The 13,268-nt window shown below is 45.0% G+C and overlaps 1 protein-coding gene and 1 long non-coding RNA gene across 2 annotated transcripts in view; both read left to right on the forward strand.

Moving 5' to 3' along the window:
* PASD1 (PAS domain containing repressor 1) overlaps positions 1-13,268 on the forward strand; it is a 214,887-nt gene that overhangs the window by 67,807 nt on the left and 133,812 nt on the right. The window lies entirely within an intron of this gene.
* LOC137528312 (uncharacterized) lies at positions 690-9,530 on the forward strand. Its single transcript, XR_011023361.1, has 2 exons — positions 690-773; positions 9,319-9,530. It is a non-coding gene; the product is annotated as an uncharacterized lncRNA (long non-coding RNA).

Genomic DNA, 13,268 nt, shown 5'->3' on the forward strand with positions numbered 1-13,268 from the left:
TTATTTAGAGTTTACACCCCGCGCCCTTTTTGTCCAGGCGCCCTTTTTGTACGTACGCCTAAAAGACAACCCTGGGTGGTAACCTGCTCCTCCTCTGTGGCCTGCAGTGGATGTGCAGTACCTCACGACGCGTTTCGGCGCATCCACGCCTTTATCAAGTCAAGTGATAAAGGCGTGGATGCGCTGAAACACGTCGTGAGGTACTGCACACGGGCACCATAGGGAAGGCACCTATTGTCCATCTCCAGCTGGGACATCCATCCACTGCAGGCCACAGAGGAGGTGCAGGTTACCACCCATGGTTGTCTTTTAGGGCTTGCAGCCCATGATATGCTTATGCTTCATTGTTTTTTAGTAAGTGTTTTTAACACATTGCGTGTCTGAGGAATAAAATACTGTTAATGCACTACGGAGCGCTCCCTCTTCTTTGTTTTTCAACATATGAAATATATGAAATATCAATAAGTATCTATTGGACCTTATACTACCTATTTATTTGGAAACTTTTGTAATTAGAACTGTTTTACGGTTGTTTAGCAAATATAACAGAGTGAACGACAGGACTTTATCTCCATTAACAACATATTCACTAAATTGCAGTAAAATTGCTGTGAGCAGGCAGCACACGACAGTTTTACTGGTAGTTATGTCAGTTATGTAGGATGCGTTACTTAGGAAACATGTGTGTTGCTAGGGTAATGCCCTTTATGAAACTTGCGTAGCACACATTACCTAGTTAATGCTATTTATTCAACCTGTGCTATGTAACTAGTGTAAGTATCAGCAAAATTGGATCACAAAAATTAAAATTGGTTACTTTTAATACAGAGGGTTTGCCAATCTCTGCTAATCTGCAAATATAATCATTGCCAGCTAGAATTTCTCTACCTGGTCTCTTCACTCTGGTCCCCCTCCCTGCTCTGCTGAAGTGACTCAGCCATTGCCATGGTGATGTGTCTATTCAGCAGCAGAGGGAGGGAGAGCAGAGTGAAGAGAACTTACCCTGGCCAGCAATGGTAACATTTGCCAATTAGCAGAGCAGTACGAACTTGTACATGGAGGGCCTGCACTCACATTTCACACCACATTCCTATAAGTAGAAAGTAAGGCTCGGTTCCCAGTTGCGCTGGATCACGTGCGGCCAGCAGGACAGTGTAGTGTCTGCAATGATAGTCCGCTGTGGTCTGGCTGCAGCCTGGGGCAAATGCATTACCTCACATAGCCAATATGGGGGACACATCTGCTCTTCCGGGATTATCGCAGACTGCACAGAAGTGCTGTCCGCTAAGGACCCTTTTACACTTAATGTGTTTTAATAGTTTTTTAATAGTTTAATAGTATTTTTCCCATAGCAGTGCATTGTAAAAAAGTTTCCGTTTTTCAGCGTATAGTGTGAAAGAGGCCATAGGGAAACATGGACACTGGACTGCACATCAGTTGTCCTTTCAGTTACAACTGACAGCAACTGATATAGTGAAAAATGTCCCTTACTGCAACAGATCTGATGGATAAAACAGGAGCCGTTCACTTTCAGTTTTGTAATGAGTTGAGAATGGACATAAAATGTCCGTCCTCAGCTCAAGTAGGAACAGAGCCTAATACATTTCTGCTGACTGACACAGCATGAACCATACTCTGCTGATAATGATGGAAGATATTTTGTGATTTCTAACCAGATGTCTTCAAAGGATGTTTGCTGAACAGTCTAATGGTAGCCACTAATGATCCAATCTTTTTCATCCAATCTTACCAAATCTATGTAGTATAAGGGTAAATTGAGTGAATATACTGAATGGATACTTCAGGCAGTTACCTTATATTACATAGAAATGGTAAGATTGGATGAAAAAGATTGGATCATTAGTGGCCACCCTTAGTCACAAAATTCAACAAACATGATGTATTGATTTGCATATGTTCAGATTTTTCATTCAAACTGACATAACATAGAAACAAATGGGATGCGTGGCCATACCTCTGTGTTCCTATAACAGCACTGTGTTCTCCAAAAGTAATTTTTTTTTCAGTGATTTCAGGGAGCATTCATAGCAGCAGAATATCAGTATAACAGACCTAAAGTGGAACGCCTGCTACATTTTTCACTTGTCCAAACTGCAAAAAAAATAACTAAAAGTAATTTAAAAACAAGCAAGCATTTTAAGCAATAAGTCGCACTATACTGTGCAGTAGTGGTAAGACAGTCTTAACATTTTAAATAGTGTATGTCTACATGGGTTGGGCCATCTGCGCCATCATGCTCACTACTAGGACACATTTTTAAGGACTTGCTTATTATTTTGAAGGGGCTACCTTTATTAGAAATCTACTACTTAGTCTACTTGGGATCAATAAAAGTATTGCTCTAAGTTAGCTTTATTTTTATCCAGTTATCACTTCAAACAACTCTGAGGCAAGTAGTTTCTTAGGGCTTTTTCATCTTTTTTAATTGAATTACTTAATGTGTAACCGTCGACAGCCTCCATATCCCTCTCACCTTGGGTTCCCTTTAAGCTCTTTTAGATGCTGCCAAAATAAGGTATGTGCATTCTTGTTAATTGTTGTTGTGCACTCAATGTAGTTTTAATGCATGATGATAGACTGACACACAGGTGATTATAGTGAGGCCTAAGAAACTCCAAACTCTGTGGAGACGGGGAGGTGGTGCGGAACATCCCGCCTACCATATTCCTTAAATGTCAAGTTGGAGGCTAGTTGGGCAATCACATAATCTCTTCACTGTGGTTAAATATCTATGAGCCAACCTTTCAACCAGGGACATGATTGTCAGCTTCAGTCAACTAGAAGGAATGCCATTCTGCTGAGTCAGTTTTCCTCATATAACTTAATTCCTGCTCTGGTGGGGACACATTTCTGAAAAGTGAACTCTCTGCAACAGAAGGACATATGACTGTATTGCAAGTTCCTCTAATCCTTTACTGATACAATATAAGCAGGGAAGAATCAGAAAAAAACACAAAAAATACTTAACTGTTAGTGGCCGTTAGGGCATATAAAATGTTGGTGGTCATCATGAAATCTAAAACCTTTGGTGGCCATTTTATTTTTCTTCAAGTTATTCAACTTGTCTTTTTCTCGCTTTCAAGAAGGAAGAGACAAAAGATGATGGTTGTAGGCATGAGAGAGTATAGATGTATGAATCTGGGGAAATCTGTGATAGAGTATATATATGGACAATGGGAGAAAACGAGCGGAAGATTAGAAGCGCCCGCGGGGACGAGCGGGGACATGCCGATATCTGGAGAAGGAGGATTCCGGCACATAAACGCACCATGTATCCCTAGCATTAAAGCACTAGGATTAGCCATACTATACCAGGGAAAAAACACACATATATAAGTAGATACATATTTGATCTACTTACATAACACATATATTGTACTGTCCATGTTTTGATTTTAGTGAATTTTATATAGTAAATGAAGAGAATTCTGTTCCTGGTGGGAACCATGTTGTTTGCCCTCAGTTGAGGCTAAATCCTGATGTCATTTCTGCCCTTTACTTTTTTTCTTTTCTCCTCCAATCGCTGAGTCATCTCAGCCTTGCTTGTAAACACAAGTGAGCAGGGGATCATGTCTCAGATAAGCAGCTAGACAGGGAAATAAATGGAAGGGGAGGAATATATTATAGATAAAAAGAACCCCCAGCATGCAACTGTTTGGCACTGACTACTAAAGGACCAGTGCTCCTTAAGTATGTGATAACTCCAAATTATAACAGTAGAAAAAGTTTTGAAATTTTTGAATGCAGGATTAGCATCTTTATCACTTAATACACTCAGACCAGTTGCCTTTGAAATTTGATTTTTATGGTGACAATCCTGCTTTAAACAGTTCTAACCAGCAGAGGGAACAGTTCTGCATGATAATAAGAAAATTCCTAAATCCTACTTAATAGCGACAGTTCAGTGTGAAATTCTAGAACTGCACTAGTTAAATGTGCAAATCCATTCCTAAACTGCAGCAGATTAAGAAGTGCTTGATAGCAGTTCTACACATCTTGCGCAGTGCAGGCTAGACATGATTTGTGAAGTGCTCCTTCCCCCTGCTGAATCCTGTGAAGTTGTTCTGAGCTTAAAGAAAGTCTGAAGTTGAATATTTTTCCTCTTTTTATTGTAGCCATCTTCAGCCTTAAATTCCAAGCTGATTTGCCACGTTCCTGTGGCAGAATGAGTTATTTATGTCTCTGAAATAGCCTAGCATAGTTCCATGACTCTCAAGTTATCTCTTCAAACAAATCTGAGGCAAGTAAAGTTGAAGAGAAATCGAGAGCCCAATATGGTGTAGTATGTCAAAATTGATTGGATAAATGAAACAGTGAGATGGTAATACTCACAAACACGGGTTACCACCTAGGTAACCACTCATTAGGCAGGTGAGGGGATTAGACCTGTCCTCACTCAGGATTAAGAAGTCGCTCTCTGTAGATAGGAAGAAAGGGGGTAGATCACCCCTCCACCTGGGGTGGACTCAAATATATTGGTAGGTGAACAGAGGCGCCAGAAGAATAAAAGTACATAAAATTTTTAAAAAATTGCTGGGAGGAAGTGGTGGACTCGCCTCCATTAAAGCAGACACCAAGGACTGTAAATATATAGATATACACATTTATTGAAAATACTCCAAAGATGCAACGCGTTTCGCGGGCACAGCCCACTTCTTCAGGCAATAAGCAGGGGATAAACAACAGCAATTCAGTTATAGCAAGCAGAGCACCTCTGTGACACACGTCACAGAGGTGCTCTGCTTGCTATAACTGAATTGCTGTTGTTTATCCCCTGCTTATTGCCTGAAGAAGTGGGCTGTGCCCGCGAAACGCGTTGCATCTTTGGGATATTTTCAATAAATGTGTATATCTATATATTTACAGTCCTTGGTGGCTGCTTTAACGGAGGTGAGTCCACCACTTCCTCCCAGCAATTTTTTAAAAATGTTATGTACTTTTATCCTTCTGGCGCCTCTGTTCACCTACCAATATATCTGAGGCAAGTAGTTTTTGCTGCCATGAAGAGGCAGAGCTGTGCACAGTAGCTCTGCCTCTTCTTCAGTCAATCCCCCCGATCTCCGCCTCTCGCCGCCCCTCTCAGTGAGGCCCCGTTCACACTGCACGCGTTTCCAGCCGCGTTTTGGAAACGCGTGCAGGTGGCCGACACGCACGACATCAGACATTGCATAGAGTGCAATGTCTGATGTTCACACTGCATGCGTTCCGGACCTGTGCGGTCCGGGAACGCATGCTGCACGCATTTTTTGTAAAAACGCATGGCTGTCCCATTCACTTTTCAGTGATGGGATCAGCCACGCAACGCATACGAACGCGGATGGCGTGCGTTCGTACGCGTTGCGGTCCGCATGCGTTGCGGTCTGCATTCTGCAGTCTGAACGGGGCCTGAAAGAAGACTAAGAGGGGTGGGGAAAGGTGGAGATCGGCGGAGATTGACTGGAGAAGAGGCAGAGCTATTGTGAACAGCTCTGCCTCTTCTAGGAAGCAAAATGCTGCGATCCTAGACTGTATTAAGGGCATTACTGGGGAAATAATAATAATACTCGCTCTGCTGCGAGGGATGCAGCGAAACAACTTGGATTTCAATGCTGAAGATGGCTGCACATTAAAAAGAGGTAAAAAAAATTCTGCTTCAGACTCTCTTTAAAGGACAACGGAGGTGACATGTGACATGATAAGAGAGACATGTGTATGGATAGTGCCAAGCACACAAATGACTATGATGCAGGGCCGGGCCGAGGCATAGCCTCAGGGCGCAGTGTAGGAGGGGGCGCACAATTCATTCATTTGTCATTCCTAATTGTGTATGAAGCAGAAAAAAATAAGAAAAGGGTATGCATGGCAGTGACTGCAAGCCAGATAACTAGATATTAAGGTGTTGGAGAGGTTGTGGGCCCTGTGGCCCTCTTTGTCTAATAGCAATCAGTGTGTGACACTGGGGTGGGAGGGATGGAGGAGCGCACTTTGGTGTCTCAGCCTTGGGTGCTGGAGGACCTTGTCCCTGCTCTGCTATGATGTGTTCCATTTTTTCTTTCTCTGCCTGAAAGAGTTAATCATCAAGTATGCGAGTGACAGTTTCTGTCCCAGTCGGGTCTGGGTCGGACTATAGCATAACCCTCACTGATAAGTAATTACAGCCATAAAACACTTTCCTTTCAGTAAATTGCTTCTGAGAGCAGGAAAGAGATAAAAAGGTTAATAGTTCATAGATTTAAGCTCTGGCATACTGCAATGAAGGTGTCATTGAGCAGAGACGAAGACACCGTAAAAACATAAAAACTAGTTTTAAATATAAAATAAAACTGTGAGATATCTAAAAAAAAAAGTCATTTTTAGGAGAAGGAGAATAGACCCAATTGTTTATCTCATCACTTTATTTTCACCTCGGATGTCCGTTAACCCTTCCAGTGCTGGGCCTTGATGTAATACAGCAGATATATTGGTTACCTCAGCGACAGCAATTTCCCTCACACCCTGCACTGTCTGAGAAACCTTCCTTACTCCTCCTATTCCTAATAGTTTATGAAGGAAACTGCACTATTTAGTGAGTTCTTAAATGCCTGAGACAGTTCTGCAAGGATTTCTAAAAACCTACCAATATTTTGTCCCAGACACTCCTGATAAATGCCCCCCACTGTTCCTGCTCAGTGGTATAAGTGCTGCTACTGCTGTGTCTGTATTCCTCTCACTAAAGCATATGTGTAACAATTCGGACTCATAAAACAGTGGTGCTCTCCAATTAGAGTGGCAATTCCACATACATACATAAAGAACGCGCAAAAAAAGTAGGCGCCCAAATCATAGGCTCTTAAAATATCAGTACATTTACAGATATTCTACTACTATTAAGTGCACATTTCTGTAGGAAAATATGAGTAAGGGCTTGTTCACACCTAGGGGTTTTTGCGCTTTTTTTTTTTGGAGCGCTGGCGATTTTTAAAAAACGCCCTAAAATTGATTGTACAATGAATCCTTATGGGATAGTTCATATCAGCGTGTTTCATCGGTTTCCGCTCAGCAAAGTGCTGCCTGTACCATTTTTAGGTTGATTTTGCTACAATAGAAAGTTTGGGAAAAACACAAAAGCTCACAAAATCGCTTTATGCGGCAATTGAGTTCACACTTTTAAGAATAAATACATTGTATTTATTATTTTCCGGGTCAAAGAGTTCACTTCCTGACTTGCGTCAGGAAGTGAAATAACAAATTGCTCTGCAAAAGCATTTTGAAAAGCGTTTTACAAAAAATCGGAAAGCAAAGGTAAAGGCGGGAAAAGAAAAAGTCACTCACAAAATCTCAGCAATTGTGATTTTAGATGTGAACAAAGCCTAAATGATACCAATGTTTTACAACCGCTAAACCTAACCCTATTCTCACACTGAACCCTCCCTCTACCCATGCCTAACTCCACCCCCCCCCCCAGATTCCTAACCCTAACACCCTTCATCCGATGCCTAACTCTAACACCAACCCCTCCCCCCCTTCCGATGCATAACCGTAACCATCCCCCTTGCTGATTCCTAACCTTAACCCCCCCTACACACACACACACACACACACACACACACACACACACCAACCTTAAACCCCTGTCATGAATGCCGAACCTTAACTGCCGCCTCCCTGCCACACCCCCTCCCCCAGCTAAATATCATTTGTAGCAGAAATGCTAAATATTTTTATAGCAAATACCGTAAACGGTAATTGTATGGGCGTCTATGGCAGCTCCCAATTTTCTGTAGCTCTTCAGGTGCCCAGATTTCCTGCTTCCCCGGATTCCTGGTATATGATATCCATCCAGTTTGCCACGTTCTCTTGCTGTGTCCCTGCACAGCTTTTTTGGACAGCGGATGCGTTTCCCACAGAAGCCTGTGGTGGCAATGCATGTACTCCGGACTCCAGCCGGACACAACACCCCATCAGAGCAGACACTGCACTGTCCCCTCTGAACGTGCTCTATGTGATCTGGCTTGAGTATTGTTACCTTACCGTACAGTGAGCTGAACATCAGGCATTGTAACACAGGGTCAGTTTTAAAGCGGACCTGAACTCAAAACGTCCTCTCTGCTCTATAAGTTACGCAACAGCATAATAACTTTCAATGAAAAATATTTCTTTGTTACAGCTGATACACATCCTCCAATAAATCTGCAGTTTGTCTACTTCCTGCTTTCATGGAAGCAGACCTATTGTTATCATCCTCTGTTTACAAATTAGCTCTGTGCCGTGGGAGTCAGCTGATACAGCTGTGGGATCAAATTACAGCTTGTGCTTAGTCACAGATGAGTGGGAACTAGACAGGCTAAACCCTCTAAATACATACAGAGTGCATGTGTCTATGTTTTCCTGCTGTCATGTGCAAGAGTTCAGGTGCACTTTAGGCCCCGTTCACACTTGCGTTTTGGCAAGTAAACGGACCGGATCCTGATCGGATCCTGATCGGATCCTGACCTGATCCTGATCAGAACCGTACGGTTCCGATCCGGATCCGGTCCGTTTGTATCAGGCATGCATCAGGCTGCCATCCGGATCCGTGAGCAAAAAATAGTGAAATTAAAATAAAAAAATGTTGGGGTCAGCACAAGGTGCAACTGGTGCACCTGTAGAATCAGGTTCCTCCGCTGTAGGCCTCACCTCCACCTCCGACATTCTGCCAAACAGCTCCAGCACGTGTGTCACTGCTGCTCCACTCCAGACATGCTTGGCCCATGTGTCCCCATCCGAAATGGCCGCTTGGATACGCATAGGAAGTGGGGTAGAATGTCAGGTTTTTGTAGGCAGCGTGTTCTGTGCCTTCCGTTCCCCATTGGTTTCTGTGTTCCGGATGCTGCAGTCAGGCTCCAGTCCGGCTCCGGTCCGGGTGCGTTGGCCGGAGATCCGGAGCCAAAAAATAGCGCATGTTGGAAAAGAGTCTGGAGTCCGGATCTGATCCGGCTCCGTTCTGTACGGAACGTACGCATGTGAACGTCCGCATAGACTTTACATTGCTATGCGGAACGTACGTTCCGTTTGTACAGTATGCGGTCCGGATCAGATCCGGAAAATCCGGATAGCGAACGCTAATGTGAACCAGGCCTAACTCTCAGAATAGTACATAGATGTTGTGGAGATTTTCTTCTGCCCCAAATCCTAAATAGTTTGGACAGTTTAGTAAAGCTGTGGAGGGTTTCCATGGGGCTGCATATCTCAATTGATTAGACTGAACCATGCTGAAGCTTTGTTGGCATGAGAGCTTAATATCAAACAAGATGGGTCATTTTAAATACTTCTCTCTGTGATTGTGTTGCCCGTTTATAGGACCGTAACTTGAATAAATACAAGAAATCAAACACATGGTTCCTATGATACCAGTATTTTGGAATATCCTGTTCATGGATTGTATGCCGGAAATTATAGCTGGATGCTACATTCATGAAGAACAGATGGTGGTTGGGAACACAAACAAAGAGGATGCCAACAAAACTGACCAAATCACCTAGAATAAAGTACAAGCTATCCAATGATTCAAATTTTGTTTTATATGAGAAATGTTCTTATAAAAATGCTTGGTGGGGGGGGAGCAGTAAGCTATTAAAGCTCAAATATACACAAAAATGAAAAAAGACTCTTAAGTGATGTACTCATTAAAAATTCCTAGAATATTTTTATTGGAGCTAGAACGAGTTTAAGCACCCAAGTCTGTGTGGTATAATCCCCTGCACAGCATCTCTGAGACTGAGAGAGGAGGGGCAGTTAGGTGATGCCAGCCTTAAAGAGACACTGAAGCGAGACTAAATCTCGCTTCAGCTCTCATATATAGCAGGGGCACAAGAGCCCCTGCTAAAACGCCGCTATCCCGCAGCTAAACGGGGGTCCCTGACCCCCCCCAACCCACCCCCCGCAAAAGATGGTCGGCAAGTTGGTCGTAGAAATCTTCTTCCTGGAGGCAGGGCTAACGGCTGCAGCCCTGCCTCCCGTCGCGTCTATCAGACGCGCATCGCCGCCTCTCCCCCGCCCCTCTCAGTGAAGGAAGACTGAGAGGGGCGGGGGAGAGGCGGAGATACGCGCTGACAGACGCGCGTGGGGCAGGGCTGCGGCGGTTAGCCCTGCCCCAACCAGGAAGCGCTCCCCCGCATTACGGAGGGGGTTTGGGGGGACAGGGACCCCCGTTAAGCCACGGGATAGCGGCGTTTTAGCAGGGGCACACGTGCCCCTGCTATATATGAGGTCTAAAGCGAGATCTATTCTCGCTTCAGACTCTCTTTAAAGTAAACCTGAGATGAATGGGAGAAAAGGATTGTTACTTAGCTGTGGCATCCTTCAGCCCCCTGTAGTCTGTCTGCTCCCTCAATGTCTTTCCGGTCTGATCCATTGTGAAGTTTGCGATCCGGCTAGGTTGTGGGCCACTGTGCATGTGCTGTTCTGGGCCGTTTGCCTCCTCCATCGCACTATAGTGACTGGAAGCATTCTATGCAAGCGCAGTACAGTCTTAACACTCTGGCTAAGGAAGGACGATTGGGTGGTGCGTACAGCCAGGAGTGCGCATGTTCAGTGGTCCATGCCTAAGCCAAGTCACAAAGTTTACAGGTCTGACAGCTGCACAACGTTTGGGGACCAGAAGAACATCAAGAGAGCTGAAGGACTACAGGGGACTGAAAGAAGCTTCAGGTATTTAAAAATCCTTTTGTTCATTGTCTCGGGTACACTTTAACCCCATCAATGTCTGACACAGGAAAAACTTGCTGCAGCTAGATGGCAATGGTGCCAATAAAATCTGGCACAGCGTCATCTACTTTTAATCAAAGTGTAGGACCGCATCTGACACTCTGGTCACCACCGGTCCCATCCACTGCAGCTGCACCAACCATCTCCCCTGCTGCTCTGCCGCATTACCGACAATCGTGGGGGTGACGCTGGCGGTTCAGTGCTGGCACAGAGCCCCCTATGTGGATCAAGGTGTTGGACAAAGTTTGATACTTGAATCCTCTGTAGCAGCACTGGGTACCGCGTAATAATGAAATTACACTGGCTGAAATGGACGGAGCTACAGCACGCGAGCTGGTGCTGAACCCCACACTGATGTAGCCCCCCCACCACTGATGCTGAGCACAGAGCCTGTGGATCCCGGCATCCCGATCCTTTGCCGCTGGACCATTGGATGGGGCACCACTGTTCTCACACTAGTTTCTCAGCAGAGGCGGTCGTTATTGGCCAAGTTTCATCCAGCATGTGTAGAAGGCTTTACAATATGCATTTGCTCTCAGGGGCACATACTACACTGTTAATCATTGCTGCAGTTCACGTCAGTCTTTATATTCCGACCTGTCTGTATTTGCTAGAATGTTATGGAAAAGGTGATGCTAGTTTGCTGAGTGTGTTGCTTTCCGGCTGGGCCGTCCAGAGCCATGTGACTGAACAGACTGGCTGGGTACATTGTTTTTAGCAGCTTAGATAATTCACAAATGCAGCTATCTTACATAGCTCTTAGGCAGAGTTCAGGTGTAACGCTGGGTACACACGGTACAACTTCCCATCCGATCAAAGAGATCAAACAGATTATTTCCAACATGTCTGATTGGGTCCCGATTGATAACAGGCTCGATTTTGGGAAGATATCATTGGAAAATCGATCCCGCTATCAATTGGGAGACGTTTGGACATGTACACGAGTTGCAACTACCTGTCAGGTGACCCATCGATCTTATGGGAAATTGCATCGTGTGTACCTAGCATAAGACCAATTGTTAAATGCAAATTATTGAGATAACACATCTTTCTTTTGATTTACAGCTCTTTTCAAAATAAATCTGCTCTTTCCCAGATTTTAACTTTGTCCTGAACTAACCTTATCAGGCTTATTATTATCCAACAATATTTTTTCTTCTGCTTTCCTTCATCAAGTCTGTTTGGGTTAAACAGATAAAGGTGTTTAGAAACAATTAGATTAGAGACTTGGCGACCACAAACAGCTGCTACTAAAACTTTAGGCAAATTTACCTAGCAAAAGACACTGTGCACATGCTTCACTATGAGCTCCTGGCTGGTGCAGATCTTCCTTATTATGGACAATGGTGTTTATAAAACATCCTTGCAAGCCTGAAGAAGAATACCGTATATACTCGCATACAAGCCAAATTTTTGACCCCAAAAAAGTGGCCCAAAAGTGGGGGTCTTGGCTTGTATGCGAGCCACCACTACTGAGAGGTGCATGCAGATGAGCGGGCTGTGGGCCGCCAACCTTCCGAGCACCCCCGCAACCACCAGGAGCAGAGTGGCAGTGAGACCTTCCCGCTTCTCTCTCACCTATTAAATGCTGCTGCCTGGGTCTTCCCCTGCATTCTCCTATGGTGGTTTTTCTCCTCTGCCCCCCTCGCGTTGCTCTCCTCTGCTCCATCAGCTGCCTGGACACTGCCAGGCATCCTCTTCTCCCTGTAATTGGCTGTCAGCGCTAAACTTCCTCTCAACGGCCTGGATCTCCTAGTTGCCGTGGCGACGCATCCCCTCCACCGCTCGGGACACGCGGGTAATTCCAGCGCTTGCATGCACATCCGCCCTGCCAGACCAATCCCTCCAACATCCAGGCAACTGACAAAGTGACAGAGCGTGGGAGAGCGGCGCGAAGGGATGCCAATGTCGTGTGTTCTGGACAGCCAACAGTGCGAGGGGGTCACAACAGAAGAATACAGGGGAAGACTCGGGAGAGCGGTGCGAGGGGATGCCAGTGTCCTGTGTTCTGGGCAGCCAACAGCGTGAGGGAGTCAGAGGAGAAAACAACAGAAGAATACACTGGAAGACGCAGCATTTAACAACTGGCAGCACGATGCCCGGCAGTGTCCTGTGGCAGACAAGAGAGCCGAGAGAATGGGCAGAGGAGGAAGAGAGATGCCAAGGGAAAAGCCACATAAAGGAGGAGGCCAAGGCAGAAGCAGTTAACAGGTGAGAGCAATGTGGCTAGGCCTCACCTCACTCAGTACATGCTATTATCTGCACATCAGTAGCACATTACAAGTCAGCCATACATGCCACTCTGCTCTGGCGGTAGGACAGTGACACACAGCCCCCTCATCTGCATGCACAACTTCACCACAGCAGTTACTGCAGCTGGCTGGCACAAGTTGGTAATCCCTCTGTCATATATTCTGACAATGGAAACTATCCAGTAGCCGCTGCATTTCCTACCCCCGGCTTATATGCGAGTCAATCATTTTTTCCCTATATTTTTTTTTTAGGTAAAAGTTTGGGTGTCGGCTTATATGTGGGTCAGCGTA

This window comes from Hyperolius riggenbachi, chromosome 8 (genome assembly GCF_040937935.1).
Source record: "Hyperolius riggenbachi isolate aHypRig1 chromosome 8, aHypRig1.pri, whole genome shotgun sequence".
NCBI classification, from domain to species: domain Eukaryota; kingdom Metazoa; phylum Chordata; class Amphibia; order Anura; family Hyperoliidae; genus Hyperolius; species Hyperolius riggenbachi.